Below are 15,927 nucleotides of genomic sequence, written 5' to 3' on the forward strand. Positions count from 1 at the left end.
CCCATACGCCTAGAGCCTGTGCTCTGCAACAAGAGAAGCCACTGCAATGAGAAGCCTGTGCACTGCAACGAAGAGTAGCCCCTGCTCGCCGCAACTAGAAAAAGCCCGAGTGCAGCAATGAAGACCCAACACAGCCAAAATTTTTTTTAATTTAAAAATTAAAAAAAAAAAATGCTATGGTCTCAAGATGCTGAATATTCATTTTCTTCTTCTGGGCAAGACCACATTTTTGAGACACTTTTGCAGTTCAGCTGGGACCACCTAGGCTCTGGTAAAGGAAAGGTAAGTGAAAGTGACATATACCTGTCCATATGAAATCCTGCCTTTCCTACATTCCTTCCTCTCCTGTTACAATGACCCTGGAGGCTGTGCTGAGGCTGGTGACATCATAGAGTGACAAAAATCTGGATTGCAGTGTCACTGCTTAGTATATATGTGTACAGGATAATGGGCTGACTTGACTGGTGTTGAGTGAGAAATTTTTAATGTTGGGATTATGGGGTCTTGTGTAACTGTATTTTTGTCTGGACTATACTGCCATTCCATTTAATTCAGCTCAGTGAATACATACTGTGTTGCTAATTTGGGAATGATTCCAAGGCCTTCTGTTAATAACATTGCTGTTTATAACACAAAAATAAGTGAGCCAATTTTCTAGGCATTCGAGGATCAGCAAACACAGATGGCCCATAATCTTCTGTTCACTCCAACATTTTATAACACTCTTGCCTTTTGTTTCGTCTGAGTTGAATTCAGACTACATTCTGGTCTTTCTCTCCTCTTGCAATAGTTTTAAATAAGGCTTATTTCTTACTTGTTTAACTTTTCCCAGTGCCATTTTGGATCTGACAAGAATAACTACTGACAATATGCTTTATTTTTTTTACTTATTTATTTTTTTAACAACTGATTATCAATTTATTAAAAATGTTGATTTAAGCATCTGCAATGGTGACTTCAAGCTCGACTCCTGGCTCAATACTGATGGAAGTGATCTGCTTGACAATCTCAGAAGGACTGTGCGGGTCAATGAGTCACGTGTGGATCCTCATCTGGAAACGATCCCAAGTCTTAGAACCTTCACCACAAAGAGTTTTCCTTGTAGTTATTCTCAGAGTCTTGGTAGGCATCTGAACCGGTCCTTTCACTTTGGATTCTTTTCCTTTGTGCCTTCTGATCAGGTCAGCATATACTACAGGGGAATAAAACTAGATTTCAGTTCATTCACAACAAAAGCTGGCCTAACAAATTGTAACCGCTGCTGGCTCAGAATAGCATATAAAACTATCACCGTAATTCAACGCAGTAATGATCTCCTCAGCACCATGACGATATGTTTTAAATACGCAAGTGTGCTCTTCATCACAAGGTGTCTACAGGTTCTGCTGAACCAGTTCTAATGGGAAGATATCTTATATTACTATTCTAGCTTTGTTCACCTATTACTCAATGTGGAAAATACACAAGCCATGGCTTTCAGTATTTTCTGCACACTGATATGAAGGCATGATTCAGTTCAAGATGGTTGGGCAGAGTGGACAAGCTGAACTGCTCTCTGAGTCCCTTGTCTGGACTATAAGCTATACAAAGCTTACAGGTAAGCTATAGCCCAGATAATTAACCTGGACTCATTTTCTGAGGACTATGGATGGATACTGTAGTTGGGCAGGATAGACTATCAGGATACAGAGTATGGGGATGAAATGGGATGAAATGAAATAAAATTGGAAGCTAAAAGCAAATTCAGGCATATGGCATTAGAACTGATGTCAGAGCAGAGAAAGAGAATGGAAATGGAGTTTGGAGAAATTTGCTGACCTTGTAGAGATGGGCTGCAGGGACTTTTCTTAGTGTCCCCATAGCTTGGGCCTGGGTAGAGTGAGAGCAATTCTGAGAGCCACATTGTCTCAGGCAAACTTCGATTGCCTTTTCCATTTTCTTTTCTGTGACTGGCAACCCACTAACTGTCTCACTCATAAGTGGTGGTAATAAATAACCCAAATATTTAAATAAAATATTTAGATATATAATTTCATGCTACCCTTTGACTTGGACTAGAAAATAAGTTTTCTTTTGTTAAATATGAACCAAAGTGTGGTTTCACAAACTTCATTCATAAATTAGGCAGATATGTCATACCCTGTGCACGTGGCCAAAGGTTTAGATATGAGAATTTATTTTTTGATACATCCTTCGTCATATTTGGAACAATAAACTTGAATTAAATTACACCATTCATGACGCCTCTAAATCCTATGAATTATTAATCACAGGTATTTGTTAACTGGAGTAGTCATGTAACCTGTCGTCCAATTTGGGAATGTTTAAGAATGAAAGGAGGCACAAATAATTGTTCTGGAGTGCTGGGTTTACTCAGCCTGTTCTGAATAAAGAGGGATGTCAGATAACCTATTGTTAACCCATTACATTTGGCTTTTGGTCCATGATAAGATAATACCACAGTTCAATAACGCACTAGTTTTCATAAAAACCATTACAAGCAGGAAGAGTAATTGATGACTTTCATGTTTTATCTCAATTAAAACGTTATCATGTTAAAAAAAAGTTCTCTCTGAACAGCCTACCATGCTATCTCAAATTATTAAAATATAATTAAGAATTTTCTTTCCCAACAATTTTATCCAATTTATAACAACCAATTTATCCAGTGGCCATCATATTCAAGTTGTGATAGATAATTTAGGATTCAGAAACATTAAGGGACTGCTAAGTACTAAGGTACAATGATTTGCGAAAATAATAACATTTTGTTGCCGTTAATTAGGACAAATGGCAGACATTAAACTGATGAAATGAGTAAGTTTTTAGAGGATAGATATGTTTGAACAGAAGTGATTCCATTCAGAGTATATGAGCAGGGAACAGTGCTGCAGAGCAGTGTAGACAAATAGAGTAACTTCACATCACTTGATGTCCAAAAGGAAGAAGTAACAATGGCAATGCTGGTTGATTTCATAGTTTTTTAGTTCTTATCTCTGCCTATGGGTTATATGCTATTAATCTTTAAGAAAGACATTCTTTATAATTCACTCTCTCTTTTTACCTAGAAAAATTTTGCTTTGGAGAGCAGAAAAGTACATTTATTTGTTCTTTAAATTTTAACAATATAGCTTTCTATTTCAAGAGGTTTCATTGAGTTTTTCTTTGTATGTCAGTTCTGCAGATGGTCATAGAAACATAATAAGTGCTAAATAACTAAAATAATATGGAATGCTTCCATCTGATCTGTTCATGCTTAAGTGGGATTACATTTTAGGAGTCCTTGACTATTTGTCTTTCAAGAACATGTTTGATTGATGATAGAAAAGATGATGAAAATGCATATTTTTGCCTTTATTTATTGTACTCATTATTTTAAAAGTGGGTTTCTTCCCCAGGGAATCCCTGATTTTTTGTTACTAAATATTACAAAGTGCCATAACAACCTAAGCAATATTTATTTTTCTAGGTTAAAGCTATAACACATACTTTGAGATAAGTTAAAAAAAGTCAGAAAAAATACTTCAAAAACAATGTAATTAATTAAAATAGAATGATATCTATTTGAGTTAAGAGTATTTAAATTAGGGTCTGTTCAAGGCTAGTGGAGAGATACTGATTAATAAAGAAAGTAAAAAGGCGTATATAATTTATAATGTGAATTTCTCATGGAGTATTAATACTAAGAGTAATCTATAAAAGAATAGTATCCAGATGCTCATAAAAAATAAAGAAAATAAAGAAAACTTAATAATCATTAGAAGTCAGAATAAGAGGAAAATAATAATAGAAAAATAAACAAAGCTGATTGAGTCACATTAGTAACAAATTAGACTGAAAAAAATGAAACTTTTGGCATAAAGATGTTTAAGTAAATAATAGGGAAAGAGCAATTCACCAGAAATATATAATCATAAACATGTGTGTACCTTATATGATTGCCTTAATTAATTAAAATTGTCAATATTATGAGTTATTGATGAATTATTGAGTATTTTATAACAAAACTTTCTGATACATTAAGCAAACAAATTTAATCAAGATACAGAAAGTTTGCAAAACACAATGAACAAACTTTATCTCATGACTATATTCAATTTTACATACATGTATTATTGAGTAAACACCTACTTCTCAAACACACATGGAGTATTTGCAAAATGTAAATGTGTACTGAGTCAAAAGACATAGCGTAGTAACTATTTGGGTTTTGTAACCACTCAGAGCTTATTCTGTGACCTAAAATCAATTAAGGTAGGAAGAAATTACAAAACAATAACCTAAAGATCAGGAATTTCTAAAGTGCTTGTAATTAGCCATACTTATAGATATCTAGTTGGTCAAAAAGAGCATCAAAATGTAAATAATAAATATAGAGGTGTAGGTAAGATTGTATTTGACTTAAATACTTACACTATTTTTTTCAGTGAAGTTAATAAGATACATATCTGACTTAAGAAATTAGAAAAAGAACAATGGAATACTTCTCTAGGAAGATGCATGAAGAAAATTATAATGCTGGTATGCATAGATTTGAAATAGAAAACCAAGCTATAATAGAAATATAAATAAGCCCCAAAACTGATTCTTTGAAAAGACTAATGAAGTAGATAAAACTTTGGAAAATTGATCAAAAAACACAAATTCAGCAATGGTACCATACTTGATTACAAATATAGAATAGAATCCTATAAAATTCTATAAAAATCAGAAGAGAATCAGAGGAAAAATCTTAGGCCAATGCAATTGGAAATGTATATGAAATGGACTTTGAATAAAAAGCATATAACTTATCAAAACTGAGTGAGAAAGAAATAGAAAACCATAACATACAAGTTAACCACTAAATAATTTATACCAATATTTTAGAAAATCTCCACAAATGTCTAAAACATTACATAAAAAGAAGAGATAATCTCAGTCTTAAGTATGTCAGAGAGGAGTAAAAGTGAAAATTGTCCTTTTTTATTTTATTTTATAAAGTTAATATAAACATCATATACTCAAAATCAGTTAGATACAATATGAGAATAGAGAAGTAGTGACTAGTCTCCTTTTGAACATGATGCACAATCTTACTTGAAATTTTGGCAAATAAAATAAAATTATATATGAACATACACAACACACACACACACACACACAGCGCATGCATACCCACCATGATTAAGGTGAATTAGTCCAAGAAATGAAAGCTGGTTGGTTAATATCATCTAATTCACCTCAATAATACAATTTTAAGAGGGAAGTAATATGTGGTCAGCTTTGATAGATGGATAAAAATATGTTATTAAATGTATAACTCAGTAAGTATATAAGAATCAACATCTTAGCAAATGAGCAATAGAATGGAATTTCCTTAATTTGATAGGTTAAGGGTATTTTCCAAAACTTTTGCTGAAATGTCACAACGAATTGTGAAACTAAAATAACATTTCCTCTAAAATTAGGAATAATAAAAGCAAATCTACTCTTATGGCTTTTATCTATTGAAATATACAGGCAACAATATAATATCAAAAAATATTTAAAAGTTAAAATAATTAGAAGAAATAAAAAACATATTGTTTACAAATATTGGTTATTAGAATTACAGAAACTCATAACAATCAACAGATTGTTGGAATTAATGAGATCTCATGAAGTTTCCTATATAAACAAAATCAATCTCATTCATGAATACCAACAGTAAAAGTAACAGAAATATGGCATTTCCAATAGCAATAACAACTCTAAAATACCTAAGAAGAAATCTCACAAAAGATATACATGAGCTTTATGGGAAAAAATTTTCCCATAAAGTTTTATGGGGAAAAAATTTTTTTTTTACATTTTAGAAGATTTTAAAGAAGACCTCAGTAATGGATAGACATGCTACATTAATGAATAGGAAGATTTAAAAGCATAAAGATATACATTTTCTATCATGTTTTCTATAACAGAATAAAAATTCTAACAAATTTTTCATGGAATTTGAAAGATTGATTCTAAAATTTATAATTCAGGACTTGAGGACCAAGAACTTTTATAGGAAAAATAAATCAAAGTGCAGACTACTCATACTATCAGATATCAAGAATTATATCAAGCAATGATACAGTAGGCTTTGACCAAGAGGCAAGAAATAGATCAATGAAAAAATATCAGGCTCAAAAAACAACTCTCATATTTAGAGACTTTACTTGAGTCTTTTGCCATCCAGACAAATGATAGTGACACTTAGAGCGGAGACAACTTTCACAATTATATTCTATTCAAGTCACACTATTATGAAACCAGATCAAAGAGAATTTAATTTCTAACATTCAGTCTATTCTGGTACTATTTTCTTTTAGTCAGTAGACAACTTGTCCAACTAGGAAGCAGTGAAACAATAACCAACAATAATAGGCAACAATAAATAAGACATCTGATATTTTCTGGACTGAGACAGATTATTTCCTAGTATTATAAACATATTGTTGCTTCATTGTTGATCTTGGAAGAAAGAAGGCAAACATAAACCAGAGGTCAATTGGAGGGTTAGGAGAGAGAGCTGTCATTGAGCTGGCTGAAAAAATACTTTGCCGATCAAAGAAACATTTTGGGGATGAGGGTGATTTGCAGGGTGTTTGAGGAATTTATACAAAGTGGCGGAGGTTTTAAATGGATGAATTTAAGTGGTTGGATGCTACGTGACCCTTCTGTAAAATTCCTTGTAGAAGAACGTCAGACTGCAGAAATTCTACTTCATTCATCCTCCTGGCTCTCCGCTTCAGTCCCACCTTAGTGTACTCTCCTTTGTATCTCCAGAGACTCCAGCAGTGACCATGGGTTTTCATACCGTTGGTGGTGGTTTCCAAAGCTCAGAAGCAGGAACGCAAACCCCTGCTTGATTGTTGCAGTGCAATTCAGTGGCAGCAGATGCCTGAAAGAAACTCTTTGTGTGGTGGTAATGGAGGCATGAGAGTGCAGGCAGAAACATGGGAAGATTATTTATTTATTTATTTATTTATTTATTTATTTATTTATTTATTTATTTAGTCTTCGTTGCTGCGAGCGGGCTTTCTCTAGTTGCAGTGAGCGGGGGCCACTCTTCGTTGTGGTGCGCGGGCTTCTCATTGCGGTGGCTTCTCTTGTTGCAGAGCACGGGTTCTAGGTGCGCAGGCTTCAGTAGTTGTGGCTCGTGGGCTCTAGAGCGCAGGCTCAGTAGTTGTGGCGCACGGGCTTAGTTGCTCCACGGCATGTGGGATCTTCCAGACCAGGGCTCGAACCCATGTCCCCTGCATTGGCAGGTGGATTCTTAACCACTGTGCCACCAGGGAAGCCCAGGAAGACTCTTTAGAACTGGAATGCCAGCAATTCTTCCCCATTCCTTTGTCTAAATGCAGGTAATATGACTGAGCTCAAAGTCTAGGGATAGGGAAATCTACTCTAGTCTTATAACGTGAGGAACTGCAAAGTTACATGGCAAAGGGCATCGAGGATTGAGGCCGATAATGCAATCTGCTACACACGCTCTGTGTGCTCCTAATTAGACAATAAGTGACACTGCATGCAAATACTGGAAGCATCTTATCATAAATGTTGGCTTCAGAAACGTGGGATGTTCTTCTTGTCTTTTTTGTTTCTCTAGGGACAAGGGTGGTGGGAAGAAGGTAAAGATTCTGAAAGTGGAAATTATATCTGAACAAGGCAGTTTTAAATGTTACATTTAGTCAGGAACAGCAGATAAACCCTCTGAAACCTAATTTGTTACACAAATTCAGAATTATTTTTGCTGCTAAATATGACACAGTGTCAAGAAAAACTGATTTCTGTAGATATCACACTTATAAAAAATAGTGATATCTATCAAATATTTTTTTCACTTATATGTACGGTGATGTTAAAAACACATATCAGGATATTAAAATATTTTCAATCACATTATTTTGTGTAATGCCATTACTTTCTCTTTCTATTTTCCAAAAAGGCAATACAAAATCTCAAGGATTGTGTATGTACTTTTACAGCACTAAAAAAGATCATCATCCTGAGAATATGCTTACATAAAAACCAGGGCACACTCAAAGACTCTAAATAGGGAAAACAAATTAAATTTCTGGAATGAAAGGCATGAAAGGCCTAAAAAATCTTTAAAAAGATGGAATTTATTCTCAAGTCAAAAGCATAACATAAAAAAATAATTAATTTTAGGATTTCATAATTTTGCCTCTTCTATTCAATAAAGATTGTAGCTGTATTTCTGCTTTCTGATATTTTAACTATTCAAGAAATTACAGAAAATTATCTTGTAGCACTAGAATATGATTCCAAGTAAGCTTAAGAAAGGATAACTGCAAGGAAAAGAAACACAAAATCTAGAAGGTATTTTTTCTCATTTCATATCTTAATTAAAGTCTGTAAAAGTGAGATAAAAAGCACTAGACACATGTGAATACAGCCCAAATGAAGTGACATTAAAGAAGGTGGGAACAAATTTTCTGATTATCAATAGCTCTGTAGCCATCTGAAAAGAAAAATGCAAATCTGACACGGTTTATTCCAGAATCCAAAGACAAGAAAACAATTGTCTATATAAGTTGAGACTTTTAAACATTAGCAAGTGATTCCCTGTCAGAAAATATCTCTGATTACCATCTGCCATGGTGAAATGACCTTCCTGTCATAGAGTCAGTACTTGGAATTAAAGCACTACTTATAAAAGCGTAACTTAAAAACACAAACTTAACACTTAAAAACACAAAGAAGTATTTAATTGGAGCACGATGGCTCTGACTTGGCATCTCCCAATCTCTGTGTTGCAAGGCATTTGTTTGCCATGATCAATTTTTAGTCACAGCAGAAGTCTTAAAATTTAAAAGTGATGTCCAGTTTTTTTAAAGAAGAAATTTCTGCTTTCTACCATGATGGGATAATAGGGACTGGTTATTTTTATTAACAGGGACTTTGCTTTTGTTTCCTTCTATGAAAAAATAAGAAAACTGGACAAAATATATGAAACGGTGATTGTAGATATTGGAAAATAGGGATTGCAGAACTGTGATCCCTGAGAGAGAGGGAAAAAAACTAGCTGAACTTTATTACATCCCCTGACTTTATTTCTGGAAGCACACTCTGGAGACTGAGGCAAGGAGAGGGGTCTCAAGCAGAGTAGAATAGTGTCACTGAGTCCAAAAGACAGAAATTGGAGTTAGTGACACTGAGATGATTGGAAATAGGAGGCAGGGTTCCAGATGTGAGGGAGCCCTGCAGCACAAAAGAGTTCCAAAGATCTGCAAAAGGTTCTTTGGAGAGATTTGAGTCTTTGCTAAATACAAAAGTGGGCATATATAGGTTCACACTCAGTGAAGTTGGGTAAAGAGTAAGTCTTGAGTTTTTGCTAAATACAAAGATGTGCATGCATGGGTTGAAATTCAGCAAAATCTGATGAAAGAGCCCCTAGGGAGCTGTGAGTTGAGTGGATTTCAAGGTTGACTTGACTTTGAGTTCTAACCAGCCACTATGGAGAGTCTCACTGGTCACTCAGTAAATTCAGTGGAGATACCAGAATGACAAGCTGTAATAGTGGAGCTAAATCATCCCTAGAGTATAGTTACCATACACCTACTTCAACAAAGATTATCACAATCCCTGAAAGAATCAAACTGAACCACAAGCAACTTAACTGACTAACAAAATAAAGCCTACTATTCATTAAAAAAGGAAGCAAGCATCCTTCAAAATTTACTAGATATAAAATGGCAAAGGAAAATAGCCCATAATCATGAGAAAAGTCAGCCAAGGGAAAGGGATTACTTTACATAGAAATCAAACTAACAAATCTCAAGAAGGAAAACCAGAACCTGTCGTAGATAAGCAAATGTTTAGGTCCTGTTTCCCCTTGGGGACACCTGTGTCTCTCTAGATTTGGGACTGGTTGTTCACCCTGCAACTGCAGACTTCTGATGGGTTCAAGAAAATTTGTTAATTGGCCTTTTATCCAGATGTTTTTGTAAGTGTGAGAGAAATATTCTTTCTATTGCTGCATAGCTTTGAGCTACACTGGAAATCCCCATATTCTTTTAATCATTAAATTTTATAATATACTTACATATTTTACAATTTTATTCCTTTTATTTAATAAAATTATCTAAGCTTTTCTTGATTTACTGTTTAATTTAGAATGAAATGATATTGTTAAAATATCTAGCACATCCATCAATGAGCATGATAACTTTTTAGTTATTCAGGCTTTTATTTTTGTTCTTCAGTAAGGTTTTTTAGTTCCTCTTTTATGTGACATATATTTCTTGAACATATATTTCTTGCACATATGCACTTGATACCAAAAAAACATTTTTTGCCATTTCAAATATGAAATTTAATATAATTGTATTTCCTAATTGGCCATTACTCTGTATAAAAATGTGTTTTATTCTTTTATTCTTCATCTGTAGTTCTGTATCTCTCTATTTTAATAAATCTATTAGCTTGGCAATTGATTCTCTTGAATATTTTATGTAGAAAATCATATCATCCACAAATAGGAATATTGCACCATTTTATTTCCAGTATTAAAATGTACTCTATTTTTCTTGTGTTTTTGCATTGATTTGCATCTCTAATACAATGATGAATGCTTGTATTGGTTTAGGAATAATTGCATTATTTCTACTTTAATGGGAATGCTTCTATTACTTTAACACCAAGTATACTATTTGGCATAGGTTTCTGATAGCTAACCTTTATTATTTTAAGCAAATTTCCTTGTTTCTAGTTTTAAAAATCATGAATGAATATTAAATTTTACTAATGTTTCCCACCTTTCATTGAGAAAACATAACAATATTCCTCCTTTAGATTAACTTAATAATTTACATTGAAAAAATATTCTAGTGTTGAACAAGTCTTGGAATCTTAGGATAATCTTGGTCATAAGCTTTTAGTTCGTTGTGATCTGTGCTATTTCCTGGTCTCTTTGGTACGTGAGTAAACAAGTCACATAATGAAGTTGTATTCTGTACTCCGGAATAGTTTCCTAAGACAGGAGTTTCCTGTACTCTATTCTTTGTAAGAATGCCCCTCCCACCGCCATCAAAGCTAATCAGCTAAAGAGGGAGATTCTGCAGATTCCTGGCAAGACTCTCAAACCGTCATACTTCCATCACCTCCCGCGCCCAACTTAAACAACCTCACTACCACAACCTGCTCCCATGATCATTAGGATTGACACCCCCCCATTCCTTTTATTACTGTTTTTGTTGGTAATCAAGAAGTCTTCCAACAAGAACAAGACTTCCAAGCCGTCACCCATACTTCATTCCCAAGTAAGTGTGTACACCCATCACGTGACTCCTCTCATCACCTCTCACCAAACCATGCACTTATCTTCTGAATTTCATAATCAATCAATAACAGAATTCCCTATGCCCTCACCTTCTTCCCTGGACTTTTTTACACTTCTCACCCTAGATAAAACCTAACCTATTCCCTCTAATAACACTGATTCCCCATAGCTCTCTCAAATAGTGACTGATTTATTTCTTATAAATCAGCACTGGGCTTAAGTAGAGAATCGTCTCGGCTCCTCATTGTCATTACCAGATCATTCTCTCTAAAAACCCACTGCTTTGAAGTCCTTTCCCATCATATATACATCAGCGTATACAGACTGGTTTTCATTTGTATTTTCGTCTATCTACAGAGCTCATCATTAGTCCCCCTCATTTTGTGAAGATTTTAACTTCTGTATCTAACTCTGTCCAGTATTACCTCATCATTCTTGATGATTTCAATATCCATTTAGATAATACATTCAGTGCCAGCATACCTCTCCATGTCTTGACAGTTTCTACTATAAAAATCTTGTCTTTCATCTCACGTAAACTTTCCACTTTCAACTTCATACTGAAGGCTGTGTTATAACCAATAATTGTGCTCAATCCATATTCAAAATATTAAGGACCCTAACTTTTTCTGTTTTAAGTTTACTTCTTCTAGGATTCTGACACTAATAATTCTTTAATTTGGTTGAGATCTATACGTGATTGATTTTGCCATCTTCTTACTGACCCTCACCCCCTTTAGGTCTTCACTTTCCATCCTTCTCCTGTTTATAGAGTCCATAGTCTATAATTGTAATCATTCCTTTGCATATGTTTTTAAATCCTTTGGCCCTGCCTCTCTTAGTTGAACACACGTAACATATTACTATCCGTGGCTGAACTACACCTTGCCCTCTATTGTAGGGAGGAAGACAGTTGAAAAATAAAAAGTATGATGATTAGTTACACTTTAAATTTATGATTCTTCACTTTGAGTTCATAAGGCTTTTCAGACACAAATCCCATATTCTCCTCTCCATTCACTCTCCCGCTCATCTAGATGACTAATTCACATGCATGTTGAAAAACAACTTCACTTACCTCACCCATTTCACCCCCTTTTTATACTTTTTATGCCCCTTACCCTGCTTTATTTTTTCCGCATAACATTTATCTCCATCTGATGTTCTAGTGTTTATATGTTTTTCTTCTTTCTCAATCTGCAAACTATAAGTTCTTTAGCAGGCAATTTGTCTATTTTATTCACTATTGAATCCTTACTGCTTAAGATAGTGCTTGGCATAAAGTATTGGCACTCACCTAGATTTGTTGGATGAATTTAGAGAGTGAATTCTTCCTTCGATGGCTTAAGAAAATATGTCTGTTCATTTATTTAGGACTGATGTCTTTGGGAGGAATGGATCTTTTTATTCCAACTGGTAGGATTTAATAAGATCATGTGTACATGGAAAAAGTTTGTTTGACATACCATTCTATATATGTGTAAATTACCATTAATGTTTCTTAATTTTAAACATCATCAATTGACAAATATTTTATACTCTCTTAGACACTGAAGTATTAATTCCTAGGTTCTGCTTGTCCTTTTAAGGATGCAAAACACCTAAGTATCTCAAAGACAATAATATGTATTCACATCTAATCTGTTCTCTCTAAAACTTTTTGAGAAAATAGTTCCCCACCTCCATCACATCATCTTCCCTCATTTCTCTCCAGCATGAACAATACAGGATGCCTACACATTTAATTATGGCCCTAGGGAATGAAACAATCTTACAGGTAAGTCATATTCTAGAACTTCTGTGCTTTGGAGATTACTGACTGTTTGGTCTTGCCCATGCCTGATGAATTAGATTTACCCAAAACAGTTTAGCCAATGAATGCCTCCTCCAAACCATCTGTGAGATTTAATCATATAATCACTTGGATCAATTCTGAGGAAATTACCCTATCATCATAATTACTGTGGTTGGATAAACAACCACTTTCTGGGCTGGAGGAAATTCAAGGATAAACGAGGCTGGGAGTAATTTCTTTTATGAGCACCCCCCCCCCAAAAAAATAGGTCCAATTTAATTGTACCAGGCATGTCAAGGGGCAAATACAAAACTAACATAATGTTAAGAATTATAGAAACAGTTCTTTTTGGCTAATGATGTTGAGTTTCCTGTTTACAAAACATTTTTTTTCTCTGAAGAGTCACTCTCAGTATAACAATCTTCTGACCTAATTATTTACCAGAGTCTGAGATTTTGATAGGCTTTTAGAACAATTTCTCTCCTTGAAAGCCATTCATTTTCTACTAGAGTTAATGTCTAGCACAATAGATCGAAACATTGTCCAAAATCCAGGAGAAATTAATTTTGTTAAAATTAATTTCAAATAAATATATTAATGCGGGTTGTGATTTTAATTGCTCTGAAAATAGCTGATGTTAATATTGGTTCCACTACTCATGAACTAAGATCCTGGGTAAGCGTATTAATCTCTCCTGCTTCTGTTTCTCTCACATGTAAAATGGGCTAATAGAAAGGGTGTTTTCAAGATTAATGTGTTTGCTGTCTTCTCTTTATTAGCTTTCATTTTGTTCTCAACAGCATCACCTTATCTTTTTTCATCCCCACTCAACCAAAGTGACTCCTAAGAGAATTAATGGCTTCTCTTAATTACCAAATCCAAAGATTTTCTCTGTCTTCACTCTCTTGAGATGTCCTTACCACTTGGCATGTTGATCTTCTTTTAATCAAACAATTATTTTTTCTTGGATGCCTTGATAATATTGTTTTCTTTTTTCTGACTCCTTGAGGACTCTTTCCCCTCTTTAAATGCAATTATTCTCGAATTTCTTTGTTTGTCATTTGAAAAATCTCATTTATAGCACACTTGCCTTGAGTGATAACTCCAGATATTATTTATTCAATGGTGACCTTACATTTTTATCTCCAGCCTTAATCTTCCCTCTGATTAGTCCAGTTGTCCTACAGATGTTAAGTAATCATATCTCTAAAATTCCAGACTATTTTTGTTCCATCCCACATCACAAGGTATCCTAAGCTGAAAGCTTTCTAGTTATTTTCTAATCACCATCACCATCATCATATCATCATCATCATCACTGTTGCAAATGTAATATATACTTTTTATTGGGCATTCACTATGATCTAGGAATCATTAGATGCTTTGGAAACATGATCTCATTTAATAATCACAAACACTCCATTTCTTAAAATTGGTAAAAGATCTCATAGTTGTTAAGTGGCAAAGCTGAAATTGTAGCCTAGCTTTATGTGACACCTAAGCCTGTGATTTTAACTGCCACACTCTACTGCTTCTCTCACTGGACTTCATCATTTCCAATCCCTTCCTGAGGACACCTATTTTATGTCTTAAATGTACCTTAAACAGGTCTCATCCTGTTGTTATTGTTCTACTTCAGAATTTTTATTATTTATTACCACTTCTAGACAAGTCAACTTGAAACTCATTTTACTTCAAATCAAATGTAAGTTAAAAATTAAAATTATTTTTATCTTCCTTGATTTTCAGGAAGGTAATATAGATATATTTTAAATTTCAGTCTTATTTTATGTACGAGATGCCTGTGACCCATTATGTTAGGAGACATGAGGAATGATAATACAATTGTCAAAATGGAAAATAGACTTAATAAGTATTTGCTATTACTATACCATTGTTAAAAATACGTCATACACATTTTTTAAAAGATAATTTGATCCTATTAGATTAGTAAATCAGGTAAAAATATTTAAATCCAATTGTAAGTCAAACATTTGCACGTAGAGTAAAGGAAAATTAAAGAGTATAATACAGAATAAACGTTTAACTTTTATGATATTACAATTATATTAAAAATGTAAGAAGAAAGAATGGTTTATTTTACGATTTATCCTCCGAAAATAGTACCATTTTAATGTTTCCTGATTCATGCACTTAGAACATCTTTGCTTTTCAAATATTCTGGGCCTGAAAGATATTCTTTTATATAATTTTTTTTCAATAATAGTTGCTGCCTAAGATGTAAAGTTGAGTGGAAAGATGGATAAACACACTTTTTAGTATATAGCTAATGTTTTTATGTTTGGTATACTTTTATTTTTATCTTGAGTGAGTTTTGTTTGCTTTCTTCAAATTGCTTCATATTCCTATTTTTAAATTCAGATTTCTACTTCTGGCCATGATGGAGCTACAGTCACTGAACTTAACCTGCCAGCATAAACAGACAGCTGGAAAACATATATAAAGTAACTGTCAGACATAGAAAAAGGGAGTACATGACAGCAGTACTTGAGAGAAGTAAAACAAATGAGGTCTGTCAAATGATTGTCCTAGTTTTGTGCCTGGAAGCATTTTCTGGACAGTGGATACAGAGAGATGCAAGCCAGGCAGAGCCCATGACTTCTCCGAGTGGCATGATAATAAGAACATTTTGATTAAGGATGAGAATTTTTTCTCAAAGCGGCCACGTTTCTTATGCAAAATTTAGAAATACTGTACATATTTCACCAGGCTTGATGATATACAAAACTGATGGGCTTTTCAATGTCCACATTTTTTACCATAATTTTTTTCTTTTTTGTTGTAAAGATCCAATGTAAAT

General features: G+C 33.9%; 1 non-coding gene across 1 annotated transcript; it reads right to left on the minus strand.

Moving 5' to 3' along the window:
• Positions 1 to 1,259: 1,259 nt before the first annotated feature.
• On the minus strand, positions 1,260 to 1,326 carry LOC114238355 (small nucleolar RNA U54). The gene has a single exon (XR_003623748.1). It is a non-coding gene; the product is annotated as a small nucleolar RNA U54 (small nucleolar RNA).
• Positions 1,327 to 15,927: the final 14,601 nt, after the last annotated feature.

This window comes from Balaenoptera acutorostrata, chromosome 14 (assembly GCF_949987535.1).
Source record: "Balaenoptera acutorostrata chromosome 14, mBalAcu1.1, whole genome shotgun sequence".
Classification (NCBI taxonomy): domain Eukaryota; kingdom Metazoa; phylum Chordata; class Mammalia; order Artiodactyla; family Balaenopteridae; genus Balaenoptera; species Balaenoptera acutorostrata.